This window comes from Vombatus ursinus, unplaced genomic scaffold (assembly GCF_900497805.2).
Source record: "Vombatus ursinus unplaced genomic scaffold, bare-nosed wombat genome assembly UNPS02014791.1, whole genome shotgun sequence".
Classification (NCBI taxonomy): domain Eukaryota; kingdom Metazoa; phylum Chordata; class Mammalia; order Diprotodontia; family Vombatidae; genus Vombatus; species Vombatus ursinus.
The window spans coordinates 80,535,429-80,549,087 of NW_020954569.1; the positions used below are offsets into that span (position 1 = coordinate 80,535,429).

General features: G+C 41.4%; 1 protein-coding gene across 6 annotated transcripts in view; it reads right to left on the reverse strand.

Moving 5' to 3' along the window:
- The window catches only part of PDZD2 (PDZ domain containing 2), a 367,396-nt gene that overhangs the window by 199,367 nt on the left and 154,370 nt on the right, over positions 1-13,659 (reverse strand). Inside the window, exon 1 of one of the 6 annotated variants that reach the window (XM_027868868.1) lies at positions 2,395-2,442. The exons of 4 other annotated variants lie outside the window; for them this stretch is intronic. The gene's annotated coding sequence lies outside the window, so the exon portion shown is untranslated. Of the gene's footprint in view, positions 1-2,263; positions 2,443-13,659 lie in introns of those variants that run through there. One more of the 6 variants, XM_027868866.1, reaches the window with a different exon arrangement.

Below are 13,659 nucleotides of genomic sequence, written 5' to 3' on the forward strand. Positions count from 1 at the left end.
ACGGACATAAGGGCACAGTGAAGGACCAAGCTCAAGCATTGCAGCCTAACTTGAGACCATCAAGCAAATCCAGTGGAATAAAGAAACTTTTAAAAAACCCACACCCTTTGACCCAGAGCTTCTACTGTTAAGCATAAAGTGAGGCTAGTGACTTTGCACAGCCCTCCCTCACTTAAATCTAATTCATTTGTAAATCATGTCATCACCTTCCTGATGTCATAGTCCTCTTCAAGAACAAAGGACAAACCGCTGCTAAGCATATGGCCCAATGAAGTCAAACGCACATAGAAAGGTCCAATATATGTCAAAATACTTATGGTAGCATTTTTTGAGGTGGAAAAAACTGGAAACAAAGTAGATCAATTGAAGAAATAGTTAAACAAGTTATGGTATATGGATGTAATGGAATATAACTGAGCCATAACGACAAATATGAAGAATATAGAAAGAACATGGGAAAATTTGTACAAATGGTCACAAAGTGAAATAAGTAGAACTAGGAAAACAACACATAATAACTACATCAATGTAAAAGGAAGGTGAAAAAAAAGTCAAAATGACCAAATTTGGCCTGAAGAAGAGAATGCAACTCCTCCTTTTTTGCAGAGGTGGGGAAACTATCAGTGTGAAATACTAGCGATAGTATTGAACTTTATTGGTGTGTTAGTTTTGCTGAAATGGCTTTTTTCCTCTTTTTTGTTTTTTATTATGAGGATGGTTCTTCAGGCAGGGGAGTAGGTGGGATATACAGGGGAATGAAGGCGATATAAAAATAAAATATTATCAATTTTAAAAAAACAATAAAAGAAAGCCCAGGGGTAGAGAAACTTTGAAATGATATGTAGGGTTGATCTTTTTGAGCAAAGCCACCATCTAATCCTTGAGGCCAGACCGTCAGAGTCATTAACAGCCACTGCCAAGCTGAGGACAGCTCCAAGGGACCACACCTGCTCACATGAATAACAGCCTTGGCCCACAACATGCAGCTGGGAAATTCTATTCCCGAAACCCAGTTTTCTAATTACATTTAGCACTGAGCACACCCTGAAAATAGATGATTTTTTTTGACTTGCACCATTGCTGATGAATTTCACAAACACCCCAACCCCTCTTCCTGAAAGCTTGCCACTTCCAAGCAAAGGGTCAGATTGTAGATCAGACATCACAGAGCTGAATGCAACACCATTTAGTCCATCCCTATCCCTCTCCCCACCCCTCATTTCCCCATTTTACAGACAAAAAAAAAAACTGAGACCAAAGAGAGATTGACTTGTCCAAGAGCACAGAGGTAGTGTCAAAAGTAGAACTGGAAGCCAGGTCCTTTGATGTCACAGGCATGCATCTCTCCCCTGTACCACACTGCTTCCTCCAAGGCAGATCTATCCTTCAGGACTGTGACAATGGAAATGACCCAGAAGCCTCTCAACATTCTTATTGTGGATCCTAAACCTGAACAATGAAAAGGATGCTTCTGAGAAGAAGCACAGATAGCCAACAAAATCATTGTTGAGTCCTTAAGTGACCTGAGCTTCAGGGCAAACAGTGGTGTCCATCCTGACGAGCTTCTTTGTCCCCTACCTCTAAAAGGCAGGGCCATACCCCCCCCCCCCAATTTCCCAAGTTGCCGTAGTGAAACATTGGACATCCCTAATTTCCCAGCACAGAGGCAAGATTGTGCTTTAAAGCAGAAAGTCTAAGTGCCTTCAGCCTATACCCTGGGTCCCAGTCATTCTCCGGCCATTTTCCAGCCCTGGCACAATCACCTCCTCTCTTCCAGGACTTGACACAAAACTAGTTGTACCTGGTTGGTTCTGAAATGCATAGCTAGCAAGGTCCCTGCCTGACTTTCCCAGCTCCCAGCTGATCCACAGCAGAGTTAATCCACAGCCCGACAGTGTCTGCACTTCATTTAGCATTTGCCAACTTGCTGTAAATCTTAACTCATATACTACATACATGTTTAAGAAAAAAGGAATAGGGAAAAGAAAAACCAACTTGTCATTTTGGCTTGTGAATGAATAACTGGCCTTAGATTCCTCCTTATCTCTATCTTTGTAAAGGCGTGTGCTGGCACAATTCAACTTGAAGCTGTGTGTTCCATGTAGCTAATGCATCCTACATTTCCCATATTCCCCCGGGTACTCCTCCCTACACACACACACACACACACACACACACACACACACACACCTGACGACCCTTCACCTTCTATATACTCTCTCCTCTGACTCCCCCAACACACACACACACACACACACCCTACCTGCTGCCTGAGTCTGACAGGTGGGTGTCCTCTGCGTCCCATGAGCCACCACTTGAGAAGAACAGGCCCCGAAGTTTATTTTTCTTCTTCTCCCTTTCCCTTCAGCAAATTTAAACTCCAGGGTTACTTACTATCAAGAAAAATGTGAACCATGCAAGTGAGCTACTCCGGACTTCCTGTCAGCTATCCATGCTTCTAGTGAACACAAGGAAAGATTCTTTGCCAGGCAGCCTCTCCCTCCTTCCACCCTCCTCCTTCACCTCCTGTACTCAGGAGCCCCACCCACAGCACTCAGATCATTTTTCATTTATGACTGCTTCCAGCTAAACTGTATTCAGTAAGAGAATTAGCCAGCCTTGGCTCAGCCAGCTTCTTGGAACCACGCTGCTAATAATTGCTCTAATTCACAGGGAGTGCAGGGGGGGAAAAGTACATCCTGGTAGGAGGAACCCATCTTTTTTTCCCTCAGCAAGTATGCTGCAGCGATTCCATCTGCAAAGGACTCCCACCTTTGCAGTCAAGCCAAAAGCATTCAGTTGGGACCATGCTTACTTAGACCAGCACCATGATTTAAGTTACAACGTGACTTCACACACTTTATCTCATCTGAGCCTCACAGAAACTCTGGGCATCATACCACTCAAGTATTATTCCCATTTTACAGATGAGGAAACAGAGGTTCAGACAGGTGGCCAAAATCATGCAATTAGCAAATAGCAGATCCAGGGGCTCAAAAGTAGTTTTTCTGACTCCAAGTTCCAGGATTTTCTAGCATCTCATACTCCCTAGTGACTCATACCCTTTGATAAAACAATCAGAGAATCTCAGAGTTGGAAAGCACCTCAAAAGCCATCAAGTCTAACCTGTACCCCACTGAGAATCCTTTCTATACCACCAATGACAACTGGCCGTCTGGTTTCTAACTGATGACCATTACATTCCAAAGTAGCCCCTTCTCCATTTGGACAGTTCTCATTGTCATCCATCGATTGAGTCTGAAGACATTTGGCCCAGCACATGCAGGAAGCAAAAATGTGAATACAGAAGGATACATTATCAGATGGAAAGTTTCTTTATTGGACCCCTTGTAATGAAATGAGATCATGCTGGATTACAAAATATTCATAACCAGGAAATCATAGAAAGAGTTAAATGGCCAAGGTGGGTTATTTTTCATACAACCAACTAGCATAGAAACCAAAGAACAGAATCAATTCTCATCTTTTTAACAAAAACTATGGATTCATAGGATTTGGAGCTGAAGATACCTTAGAGGTAATCTCATTTTAAAAAACAGCCCTCATTTTTCAATTAAGGATACCGAAACCTAAAGAGATGAATTGATTTGTTCAGTTAGATGACTACACCTAGGACTCAGACCCAGGTTTCTGCTTCCAAATCTTTTGTCTACTACATCCACTACAGTGTGTCGCTTCATTAACAAAGGCATCCCCGAATCCAAACTTTTCAGATACTCACAGAATGTTAGCAGGAATCATCTAGTCTAACCTCCTAATTTTAAAGATGAAAAAACTGAGACCTCTCAAAGTCATCTCTTTGGGTGTCTTCCAATTTCAATGGCAGAGCTCTTTCCACTAGTCCATGTTGCCTCTTCTTCAGCCCTAAGTCCATACTTCCTACCACCGACCAGAATGGGCAAAGACAAGCAGTTTTTTCAAGGAGTTTCACACCCTGCTCAAATGTCAGCAGTCACAAAGATGATGCAACTTGACCCTTGAGAACCATTAGTGACCAAGGAATAGTATATTAAAAAAAAAAATAGGCTTCCAGAAACCAACACAAACACACACATATATACATACACACACATCATCATCGTCATTATCCTGCTTCCATTTAAGCCTGAATGAAAGTAAAAATAGCACAAACAGAAATCCAAAGGGGGCTTTTCATGCTCACTCAGGGACCTGTGCTTTCAAAACCTATGGATCTTTTCTAGTGCTTACATAAGTAGAGCACAGAGCAAAATCAGAGGGAAGACTGGTTTACACAGGATTGACAAATCCCATTAGCAAGTGTGCATATTGGGAACAAAAGACCCATGTTCCTCCACATCCTCATTTAGGCCCTGTTTCCACGACGACCAGAAGAGGGCCTATTCAATCATTAATGTCAAAAAAATGTTTTTAAACCACACAAACCTATCCAGTTTCCCATATCTATTTCATAGTCTTTGCAATACACCTATGAATCTCACTGAAACATTCTGATTCCAAACTATCCATTGGGGTGTTATCCTTTTAAAATTTCTCTTTTTATTTGGTGGACATGAGACAAGACTTTCAATGGACCTTATTTATTAGCACTCTCTGAAGCAAGTTGAATCCACTTCACCAGAGGGCTTGGAATGTCTCATGAAGAGGAAATTCCACAGATTTTCACACCCACCAAAAATGTAGAACAAATAGACTGAATAAATTATGAGTTGTTTTCTTCTTTTAGCCCCGTTTCCACTTGCCCAGGTTAATCTAGTTGCTATCCATTTCTCTGAAACCTCAACGGATGTGGGATTCATGTGTACCAGGCAACCACCTTGCTCATCCAAGAGGAGAACTCAAGTAACTCAATAAAGCTACTTAGTCCTATTAAGCAGATACCTCAAAGAGGGCAAGGTCCCACGTGCACAGAAATATGGATCAAAAGGCAGAACCTTTCTACTGGAAAGAATAAGTTTGCCCATTGATTGGGGGAGGGGAGGATGACTAAAAAAATGCGGTGCATGAACATAATGGAATATGATTGAGCTGCAAGAAATTATGAGTGTGAAGAATTGAGAGAAATTTGTATCACTTCATTCAAATCCTCATAAGACTTGCATGAACTGATGCAGTGTAAAATGAGAACAGGGAAAGCTATTTACAGGATAAGCACAATATTGTAGAAGCAAACACCACTGAAAGATTTCAAAACTCTAATCAAAGCAATGACCAATCATGACTTCAGAAGAATGATGCTAAGCATGCCTCCCAATTTTCAGGAGAGAGGTGGTGGACTAGAGGTGCTGAATGAAGTGCACACTTTTGGACCTGACCAATCAGTGTGTTGATTTGTTTTGTTTGGCTATACTTGTTACAAAGAAGAATTCTATGGTGCAGAAGAGAAAGGGTAAATTAGGGTACATGACAGTGATATATTTATATATATTTAAAGAACCAATAAAACATTTTTTAAAACATTTTTTTCATGCTTAGCATCGCTTGTTTTCCAGGGACCTCAACCAGCTTTTCAGGAATCACAACAATTTCCTACATTATCCCCAAAGGAGAACACAAGTAACCTCCTTTTTATACATTAAGCAATTGCGATAGAAAAAATTACTGGTATCTAAGCCTTTTCTTTTTTCTGATGAGCTGAAAGAGAGAACAAAGATAATGCTAAATATTGTTCCTAAACCTAGCATTCAGTTCAACAGACTAACCCACATTTTCTCTGGACCTAGACATACATCATTATGATGCCTCCCCTAGAACAATTCTGTTCCTCAAACCTAGAACTTGACCTCTGCTAGCATTTAGAACTAGGTAGAAAGAAACTGATTCTGTTAAAAAATATTGAAAAGGAAGGGGGATTGTAGGTCTTGGCCAAACTAGTGTCCTAATCAAGGTTAGTTTATTTTAAGAACATTCCCTCCAATGTTAGCTTACTAAGGTATTCTGTCATGAATTGATTGCGTGACTTTACAAAAATTATTTCACCTCTTTGCTCCAGTTCTCTCATCAGCTGGGTAATGACCAAGGCCTTGCTTCATAGAATCATAAATTTAGATCTGGAAGCAAACTTAAAGGTCATTTAGTCCAACACTCATTTTATAGATGAAAAGATTGCGACCCAGAGATGTTAAGTCACCTCCTCAAGTGCTTAATTCACACAGATAATAAGTGATAGAATCAGAGTTTGAACTCATTTCTCCTATTTCAAAATCATAGGAGTTTTAAAACCAGGGATCTCCTCAGAAGCAACATGTGCTATACTCACAGAAACATAGTATCCTAGGAGTGAAAGAGCTCTTAGGGATGGTCTCACTCAACAATCTCATTTTATAGATGAAGAAGCTTCAGTTGAAAGAATTTAAGTGACTTGCCTGCCAGGCCACAAGAATAGAAAACTGCAGAGTCAGGATACATACATGGGTCCTACATCTCCATATCCAATGTTCTTTCCCCTTTACCAGTCTATGCATTTACACAATAGCCCCACTTCTATTTTTTAAGATAAAAGATTTTGCTTTAGCAAAAAGAGAAGTACATCTGAAGTCAAGATGCCCCAGGTTCAAATCTCAACTCCACTATTCCCTGTGTGATGACCTTTGGCAAATCATTAACACCTTTGGCTCATTCTTATGGAATGAGCGGACTCGACCAAGTGACCTTTGAGGTTCCTTCCACTTCCAGATCTATCATAAATATATAATGTGAGATCAAAATGTATAAACTCTCAAAAAATTTCTAGAATGAGAAAGAAATATATGCTGTGATTGCCAATGATAAAAAAAAAAAAACTCTGGTGATCATTGCTCTTTGAATCCCTTTCAGTTATTGGGATTAAAAGTCCTGCCTCCATCTAGCCCAGAGCAAGGGCAAGTCCGAAAGAAATAGAATGGTTAGACTGAACGATCGATCTCTGACGTGACTTTCAGCTCAAATTTCCATGATTTTAATATAGTATTTCAATGTGTAATAGGGAGCCAATAATCTCAACATTATGTATTTAAAGTACTGGGCAGGATGAGAGGTAGCATAGGCGATGAACAACACTGCCCCAAGCTGATTATTTTTCTCTTTTTCAGCTCCCAAATTCTAGTCACCAGTAGTGATCTGGCGCCTCACGCGAGAAGTCAGATACAATGATGACTACTCTGTGAGCAAAGACGCAGGAATGGCAAAAACAGCATCCAAAGTATGACAAAGACTTCCTGGAGCAACAGGTGAGCAATCGTAAGCCAAGGTAAGAAAGCTCAGTCCTGAGAGCAAAAGGAGCCTGAGTTTTCTTCCCAGCTTTGCCTCAGACCCATGTTCTTGAACCTAAGGTAAATCAGTCAACCAGCCAGGCAGCATGTCTCTTAACTTCCCATTTTCTAGCCACAAAATGGAGAGAAGGCTGCTTGCCATGGGATAACATTCACAAAGTTACTTGGGAGCCTCAGGAGAAAGGACTAAAGTTTCATGCTCCCTCCCCTGATCCCTACCACCCACAGTTAGCAAATGGCCAAAAACAACTCACAAAATTTTTGAAAAGCAAACAAGGTGCTCAGTTTGTTCCCAGATTTGATGATGGAAGATGATGATAGGCAAGGAAAAGGGAAACACCCTTTGGGCTTGTGCAAGCAGGGAGAGCTTAGGACTGCAAATTAGGAGATGGGGCTCCCTTCCAAGTCCTGCCATCTACACATAGACACAGATGTGATAAACGCCCTTGAGAAAGAACAAGTTGAAAAAGCACCTCGATCCCTCCAAATCCACAATTTTCTGTCTCTCTTTCTGCAGCATCAATCTCAATTGGTAGGTCCCAGCCCACCTGAAAGGGCTTCATTTGAAAGACTTTCTTGACCATCCTGGCCCACAATGCTCTATCCCTCTTCTCTAAACTCTGACAGTGCCTCTTGCCCTGACCCCTCATTTGGTCATTTAATCAAGAACTGCCTCAAAAACGTTACTTAACTGTTTTATAGGAGCATATCTAAGCTTCCCAAGAAGAGGGTCAGCTCCGAGAGAATGGGGGCTCTTTCTTTGTAAAGACCTCTTCATCTAGGGCCATCAGAGTATACAGGTTATGCTCAAGAAATATTTGTTGAATGAATAGGGAAAACCTAATTGACAGCACAATGCACCTTTTCAAAGCACCCAGGTTTTTCTGGTGCAGTTGTAATAGGGATCACTTGGTGATCCCCATTACACTGCCTTCTAGCTTTGTACCCAACCCACTTCCTGTTCTTTTAGTTTCTCTTTTGAAAGGTCCCTCCTTAGAATTCCTTCTACTGACTAGGAGTATTCTCTGTCTCCTCCCCTTCACCCCATCCATCCCCCAGCTCCAAGACCTTTCCTGGCTTCCATTTTCTTCCTTCCGCAATCTATTTAAGCGTCTTCTTTGGCTTTAGCTACTGCGGGTATGATGAAGACACACAAGGTCTTCCTTTCTTGATTTTTTTTTTTAATTTTTAGGCAATTGGGGTTAAGTGACTTGCCCAGGGTCACACAGCTAGTAAGTGTCAAGTGTTTGGTCTGAAGTCGGGTTTGAACTCAGGTCCTCCTGACATCAGGGCCGGTGCTCTATCCATTACACCACCTAGCTGCCCCAAGGTCTTCCTTTCTTACTTAGCCCCTCCTCTAGGCCAGTGCCATGTCTCTTGAGCTCGAACTGCTCAACTTCATGTCTTACCTTACAGCCAAGACTCATGCTACTCAATTTTCCACTAATAAGAAGCCACTTTCATAATGGATAGAGAACTGGCCTGGTCACAGGCAGTCTTCTCTTTGGTACACACTGGCTGGGTGACCCTAGGAAAGTTGCTTACCTTCCCAGGATCTGAGGGACCTCTCTAAGACCACAAGTTGTACAGCAAGGGTCCTTCTATGTCAGAAGAGGAAGTTTCCTACATTGAAGAAATCACAAGTCCCATCCAGGATTATTTTTAGAGAAGCAACGTTGAGGATCTGAGAAAGTGGCAAGTGGTATGCACCGTCCTGTCAATTAATATCCAACTTCCCCATCCTCCAGCCCCTGAACCTGAAGTTGTTCGGCTTAAAGCTATCCAATGAATAGTTAAGGAATGTTCCTACAGAATGGCAGAGGATGCTGAAGTCGAGCAGGATATAAGGGCTGAACCCTATTTCATTTGAGACTTGAGTTAGCATGCTTATAAAAGCAATATTTCTTTTTTTTTTCCTAGGTACACTTGGAAAAACAAACTCAATCACAGAGCTGATTATCTCAGGAAGAGGGAATTCTAACTTGGGGGGAACAGGAAGTCTCAGTTATTTATATTACAGAACTGCACACCTCGGCACATTCTTTGGGAGAACACTGGAAAGACCCCAGCCCTCACTGAAATTCCCATCCCTATTATGAGCCTATGGCACACTTCTAGCTGGCACAGTCTAAGGACAGACTGCCAACTCTCTTAGTTGGGAGAAAAGCTCCATGTCCCCACTTAGAGCCCCCTTACCACGGTCCTATTCTGGGTATTGTTCACTTTTTGTAGGCATGCATGAGCTTCATTTTTCTAACTAATCCAGGCCCCATTAGCAAGTGAATTTACTGTTGGGAATCCTGCTATGGGACATAAAATGATATGATCTCTAGATACCAGGCTTTAAGACCTCATATCCAACTGGCTGAAGAGGGTATGAGCATGAATGAATGATAAAGTCTTTATTAAGTATTTTCTATGGGCCAGGCACTGTGCTAAGTTTTGGGGCCCTCAAAAAATTTACATCCTAATAGGGGAAGACAACATAGAATGAGGAACTATTGAGAGGAAGAGGGGGTCATGGGCTGTAACATGGTTTAGAAGTGGCTAGAAAGTGACATAGAAGTCCTGGTTCTTGGCAAGATGACACAAAAGCTCACCTCTCCAAGCCCAGAAACCCAAGGGCAGGTTCCAGAAAATTCCAGTGGAAAAGGCCCAAGGAGAATGGGTGGTACAGAACCAGACTGAGAACAGCAAATGATTAGCCATCCAAGAGAAACTCCCAAATAGCAGCACTAAGAAAGAAGACTTACAAGAAATTCAGACCCAGATAAACAAAGAAGGATGTTTTGTAGCTTAAGCAGCTGCCCATTCTTCTAGGAATGTTTCAAAAAATAACAAATGCACAAAAGAGATGCTGTGGGCAAAGGGAGCCAGCAGGTTTAGACAGGGAAAGTATTCCTATTCAAACTGAGCATGCTCATGTCTTCTTCCCTGCTGCCTATTGCCCCCTGGTATTAGAAATGGGGAAGCAGAAAATGTGTTTGACTTAATCATTTACAAATGTAACCCAATTTGATAATGGTTTCTCACTAAGGGCTTGTGGATTCTGCTGGTTCTAAATCCTATGAGTAATTTCAAGGCAAGCTCTGCCAGTCCTTGGGCCTGGACTTTAGCACCATTTTTAAAAATGCAATTTTATGTTATCATCAGTTCCAAATCCTCTCCTTCCCACCTCCCCTTCTCCCACCTAGTGAGAAAGCAAGAAAAACAAAACCCATTACAAATACGTACAGTCAAGCAAAACAAATTAGCCATATCCACATTAGCCATCTCCCTTTCCCTCCTAACCAAAAAAGGGAATGCTTCAGTCTGCACTTTGTAAGTCCTTAAGTCTATCACCTCTCTATCTGGAGGTGGGTAGCGTGTCTCATTATAGGTCCTCTGGTACTATGGTTGGTTCCATTGTGTTGATCAGAGTTCCTCGGACTTTCAAAGTTGTTTGTTTTTTTATGGCACTGTTGTTTTTGTATAAATTGTTCTCCTGGTTCTGTTTCACTCTTTATCAGTTCATACAAGTCTTCCCAGGTTTTTTTGAAACCATCCCCTTCATCATTTCTTATTGAACTTACTATTGTATTCCATCACTCTCATATACCATAACTTGTTTAGCCATTCCCCAATTGATGGGTAACCTCTCAATTTCCAATTCTTTGCCACCATGAAAAGAGCTGATATAAATATTTGTGTACCTATAGTCCTTTTCCTTTGATCTCATTGGGATATAGACCTAAATATCATTGGGTCAAAGAGTATACACAGTTTAATAGCCTTTGGGCATAGTTCCAAATTTGTCTAGCACCATTGTTGAAGGAAAACTTCCTGAGGGCAGGGTTCATAAATGTTTATATATGCTACAGAAGGCATCTAGAACACAATGGATGTGAGGCTAACATCAAACCCTCTGGATCTATTTCTTAGCTATTTCCACATCTTCATGGTGGGGTACTTCTACCCCATAAATACAGCAAGTACTCCACTCTCCTCATTAGAAAACTTGAAAGATAAAATTCTCACTTTTCCATTAATGAATTGCTGGACCATTAGTTTTGCCAAATAAGATGAGAGACAGACATACAGAAAGACAGAGAGAGAAACATACACTCAGAGAGAGAAAAAGAAAGAAATACAGAGACAGTGAACATGCCATCATTTGCTACCTGTATGATCTTGGAAAGTCAAATAACATCTCTAGGGCTCAGTTTCTTCATCTCCAAAATGAAGGGATTGGACTAGATGACCTTTAAGAACCATTCTAACTCAAAATTTATTGTCCTTTGGTCAACTTTTTAAATAATTATAATAATAACAATTAGTATTTACATAGAGCTTTAAGGTTTGGGAAGCCCTTTACTTATGTTATCTTATTTTATGTTCAACAACCCTGGGAGGTAGGGCCTACTATTACCCCTTCTTTATAGATGAGGAAACTGAGGCAGACAGGTTAAGTGACTTGCCTAGGGTCACCTATCAAGTATCTGAAGCTAGATTTGAACTCAGGTTTTTCCTGACTCCAAGGCCAGCCGTCTATACACTGTGCCATGTAGTAGCTTTCTACTTCTTGTTCATGAACCAATATGAACTTTGCTTGTCTGGTCCCCTGAGCAGAAACATATCACCCATCACAAGGTTCATAGTCGAAACAATGCCAGCTTTAAAGGAAGGACTTCTCAGAGTTACACTAGACTGACAGGGTCTTTCTACAGTAATATAGGAAGAAATACTCTTGATGGGAATTGAGAATGTCATCCTAATTTCTGTTTCTTTACCTGCCCTGGTCCCGTTACCCAGTGGGAGACACTGAAGTATGATTAAAATCTCAGGCTGAGATTACAAAAATCACTCTGACACAGCTGGCAGGGGTCACATTAGTGCCAATCAGAGCTCTGTCTATCCTCTCCATAGCCACCGGATTCTTGCTTTTTCAGCCCTCCTGGCTCAGCCCCACTGCTGCTCATGGATGAAGGGAAATTATCACAGTGTCCCTCCCCATCTGCCAATGTTCAGCTTAGAGACCAAGGCAACTAACTGTATCTGATCAGCTCTAAACACCAACAGCCTGGCAAGGCCAATTGTGCGGTATAGCAGGAATATGAGAATGACTTAGGTCAGACAGTCAGATGTGGAAAAATGGTTTTCTCTAGATGTCAGAGCTGAAGGAGCTGGAAGCATAAGCAGGGACAGAGCAATGCATGAAACCACAGGGAGGGTCAGGGAAGAGAGCTTCTAGCCACAAGCTCATGGCCCCTGGCCCTCTCCAGCAACACTGACTTCCTGAAAATAAAGCTCCATTTGCTGCCTTAAACTCAGTTGAGACTAGAACTAGGCAACAGGGTCACAATGAAGGAAGGTGGATAAAACTTGGAGAAATGATAATGAAATAATAAAATCATAAAATCATCTCAAGGCAATGTTAAAAAAAAAACATTCATAGATTCAAGACAGGTAGGAATCTTGGAGACCATATAGTCTAAATTCCCTCATTTTACAGATAAGGAAACCATACAGCTGGGTGGTACAGTGGACAGAGCGCTGGGCCTAGAGTCAGGAAGACTCATCTGCCTGAGTTCAAATTTGGCCTCTGACACTTACTAGCTGGGTGACACTGGGCAAGTCACTTAACTCTATCTGCCTCAATTTCCTCATCTATAAAATGAGAAGGAAATGACAAACCACTCCAGTATCTTTGCCAAGAAAACTCCAAATGGGGTCACAAAGAGTTGGATACTACTGAAACAACTGAACAACAAACAACTTAGAGGGGTTTAAGTGACTTGCTCAGAGGTCACATAAGTGTTGAGGTCAGAATTCAAATTCAGATCCTCCAACCACAAAGCAACATGCTTTCCACTGAATCACAATGCTCCCTAAAATTGAGTTACTAAATTCAGTTCATAAATCAACATAGAGATTAGAACAGGAATTAGGAACGCTTGGCTGTAATCCTGATTCCACACAACACGCTTCAGCACTCTAGGACAGGGATTCTTAAGCTTCTTGAGGTGAAGAGGTCATGGGGCCAAGTGGCAAAGCCACAGAATGGTACTAGCTAGCATTTATACCGTACATTAAGGTTTGCAGATAGCTTTTCAAATGTTATCTCATTATCTTCACCACAACCTTAGGAGCTAGGTGCTATTATGATCCCCATTTTACAGATGAGAAAACTGAGGATGAGAGCATTTAAATGACTTGCCCAGGGTTATATAGCCAACACCTGAGGCTGGATTTGAACTCTATCCACTACGCCACCTAGTGGCATAAAGTAAAAAATTTAAAAATTTAAATGAATAAAATACAATTTACAGTATTACAAAGGAAACCAATTATATTACAATTATATTAATGAAATCCATAATTCCAAAGGACCCATGATGAAGCATGCTATCCACCTCCTGGCAAAGTAGCA